We start from the raw sequence: 3,747 nt of genomic DNA, 5'->3' as shown, positions 1-3,747 counted from the left end.
GGACAGCTCCGAGTCGGCTTCTTCTTCTTCTTCTTCTTCGCCTTCTTCTTCGCCTTCTTCTTCTTCTTCTTCTCTCGGTTTTTTGGCGGATTGCAAACAACTTTAAGGTGCATACCGCCACCTCCGGAGTCGGCTTGACTCGGTTTGCATTTATAAAGAATGCACACGTGTTTAATTGTTAATGTCAGATATACTAAGTAAATACATTTGTTCCTGCTCAAGATTAGATTCAACTCTATTGTTATTGCACAGATTACAGGTACTGAGACAACGAAATGCAGTTTAGCTTCTAACCAGGAGTGCAACAAGCAGTAAAGAGAAAAGCAATGTACACAATTTACAGAATAAAAGATAGAATGAGGAATAAACAGCATAGACTGTATGATAAACAGTGAGGGGTATGAATACACTAGATATACACAGCAGCCTGTGAGCAGTATGAACAGTGTGTATGAATATGCTAAGATATATAGAGTATAAAAACGGTAAGCAGTGCAAGTATAGTATAGCATATATAGATATTAATTTCATGATGATAAACATTGTGTAACAATGATGACAAATGTGAATGGAAGTGGCGACGTAAAACTGACACCAAACAACAACTTTTGCCGAGCCAATTGGAGAGTTTCATCAGCAGCACGGGGTAAAAACCACCAATGAGCGCTCAGCTCTAGATACCAGCGAGTCGTTTCCCATCAAGCATTTCGCCTGCAGCCCGTGGAGAGAAACTGCGCCGCCTCGCCGTGCCTCACTCTCAAGGCTGCGGGCGTCTTTGTCCCGCGAGATTTCAACGTCTCATGTGAGCGAGCCTCCAGAGCAAGTCGGACAAAATGACTAACCATCATGCAACGCACGAGCAAGACGTTGATCGAAATTGCGCAGGTCTGCGCAGGTCTCGCTTGTCTCAAACAAGCCTACTCAAAGCCGACAGGAAGTTTTCGGTTGTGTTTTTTTTGCTCATTCTCTGTCCATTGCAATGTTTGCAAATAAAGGTTACCGAAAGTGAACACGTTGCAAAGACAATTTAATATTTAGTTTGGGGGTATCTAGCTACCTACCAGCAAAGAAATGAAGAGGGTTGCTTCATAAAAAGAAAAACTACAAGTCCTAGCAGCACACTGGGCATGGCGTCACCGGAAACCAGTCGTTTAGGTATAAATTCATTTCCGCTTATTGTTAAGGTCCTTTCCTGTCAACGGCCTTTCCGAAGATGGCGGTGCAAATCTCCAAGAAGAGGAAGGTTAGCTCAATTTTATCCTGTTTTACACCCTCAGTCAGACATTTTACATAAAAATTGTGTAATGTAGGTGTGGATACAGTTCTCTACGCTACATACTGGTGTGTGTGGTACCGGTCCACCCCCGGTCAGGAGAGGATTGATCCAGATACTGCTGGTGCTGCGTCCTCCTCATTTGGCTAGCTAGCATGGCTTCGTCCGCCGCGGCCTGCGACGAGTTACAAACCGGTACCTCCAGATACGATTCCTCTTATTAAAACACAACGGGGATATTTTCAGAGCAATTGCAACACTCTACAACCTTATATATCTGCTTACTCGAAACGGTAATGTGTTTGAAGTCTTTGAATGGGGTTAGCTTGATGAGTTAGCTTCATAGTCAAATGAGATAGAAAGAAGTTTAGAAACTCCAAATAGATCGTCGTTTTTTAAAATTGTAATCATTGCATATTTAAAGTAACAAAGTTTGATTTATATCAACAGCACAATGCACATTATGATACTAATGACTGACCGTAGCAACGTATTCCAGTGTCACGGAGTTGCACCTCTACGGATCTGACATGTGGTTTCAATATTTTGATAAGTTAATGTAAAGAATAAAGGGGTATTCGCAGCTGACTAGAGTTGGAGTATAATAATAAATGCTGGGGGTTTACTTGATATCTACACATCTGTACAATAAATGTTATCATTGCGTCCGTGACTTCTCTGTAAAATGTGTAGTTTATTTCCCTTGACTGTAGCTAACTCAAACGTAATCGTTGCATGTGCAGTGTTTGGGCCTCAGATGTCCCCCCTTTTATTTTTTTGAAGTCTTTACACGAGCACCTCTTCCCATTCGCTCCTCGGCTCGAGCCACTATTAAGACTAATGTTTTACCTCTGTGTAATCATTCTTTATCATGTGTAAGCTGACCCTTTCCTCTCTCCTCAGTTCGTGGCAGACGGTATCTTCAAGGCAGAGCTGAACGAGTTCCTGACTCGTGAGCTTGCTGAGGATGGCTACTCTGGTGTGGAGGTGCGTGTGACCCCAACCAGGACTGAGATCATCATCCTGGCCACAAGGTGAGTGCAGAGTTTTTTTAATCGTTTTTACAATTGACCTATATGGTTAACAATAGAAAAACAGACATGCATGCCACAATTGTTCACAATAGAAACTGCCATCTGTTGTACAGAGCTTTGGGTTTCTCTCAGGTAGACGTGTTTGTTCAGGGTCAGTTTGTGTCCTTCAGTGATGAGACGATGACGAGTCGGAGCAGGACTTCATCTGTTCTGGTGGTTACTGCTTCAGAGTCACGTTCTGTGGTTCTGCTGCAGTTCCTCAGAACAGGGGGTCCTCTTGTGTGAAGACATCGAGGCATTTGTCTGAGAAGGGTTATAGCAGCACATGGGTGTGTGGGCGCTTTTGCCTGCTAAATGTAACCAAGTTTTAAAGTGAAAGCGGAGAAACCGACCATAATGTGTTGAATAGATGGATGAGGCTTCCCAAATGTAAGCTTAGAACATGCTTTTACGGGATTTACTTCAACCTTGTTCAAATTTTAAAAAGGTACATGCACTGCTAGTAATTTCTTGCGTTTGACCTCTTTAACTGTCAATATCACGACAGAAAATGTTGCCATTGTTGGATTCTTGACAAACTTGACAAGAACACAATACCTGTGTATGTGTTCGCTTCTGTTGTGCAGTACCAAAACAGCTAAGCAGTAGTTGTACACTACGCTGTAGTATGATTTTTAAAATACATTTTGGTTCAAGTAAATATTCCTGTGCATTTTTTGACAAGAGAATGCATTGTAACATGTGCTCAGAAAACAGCATGACAATGGCCTGATAATGATATTCAGCAATTCTAAACCAAACTTTTAATAAGACCAAATGTTAGACTTGATGCTTTTGTCTGCAGTGATGCAAATTAGTCGCTTTTCGGCGCCTCCCGCTTTTTTGACGCTGCTTTGGATGACTTGTGTAATTCGTGGAGAACCGAAGAGTTTTCGATTTTTTTTGGGGAGGGGGGGGGTCTCCGTCCGTCCGACTGACGGACAACTTCTCACTTCAAAAAAGAAGAAGAAATCTAGATCGCAAAATAATTAAACAAGCGAGTGCCTGTTTTTCCTGGCCAAGGACAGGTTCCTTGAACACAACACGAGCGTAACGTGTCTTCACGTGGTTATGTTTCGTCTGAAAGAAGTGTAGACTAGACTAGAGTGCTTACGGAGAGCACCGGAACGCCGCTCCAGCTCTTCAAATATTGCAGTACCCATAAGGAGCCGTACACAATACCGCAGTGTTTGCGTGGCTGTGTCTTTAGTTGTAAGCACAGTGGTGATCTGTTGTTATTAGCATCTGGTTAGCTAGCTATGCTAACGAATTTAAAGAGCTTTTCTACAACCAGGTGGAAGAGAGCTCTCTCCTGAGAGGCTCTAATAACCTCAGCTCAGTGAGGTTAAGGCACACCTTGATATGATCATTATAATTATTAATGAGAAATTAGAGACTAAA

General features: G+C 42.4%; 1 long non-coding RNA gene across 1 annotated transcript; it reads left to right on the top strand.

The window, feature by feature from the left end:
- The first annotated feature begins 1,137 nt into the window (after nucleotides 1–1,137).
- On the top strand, nucleotides 1,138–2,271 carry LOC104943252 (uncharacterized). Its single transcript, XR_798095.1, has 2 exons — nucleotides 1,138–1,243; nucleotides 2,177–2,271. It is a non-coding gene; the product is annotated as an uncharacterized lncRNA (long non-coding RNA).
- Nucleotides 2,272–3,747: the final 1,476 nt, after the last annotated feature.

This window comes from Notothenia coriiceps, unplaced genomic scaffold, assembly GCF_000735185.1.
Source record: "Notothenia coriiceps isolate Sejong01 unplaced genomic scaffold, NC01 NC01_scaffold00005822, whole genome shotgun sequence".
NCBI classification, from domain to species: domain Eukaryota; kingdom Metazoa; phylum Chordata; class Actinopteri; order Perciformes; family Nototheniidae; genus Notothenia; species Notothenia coriiceps.
The sequence above is the reverse complement of the archived record's forward strand: the minus strand, read 5'-3'. Positions and strand labels throughout refer to the sequence as shown.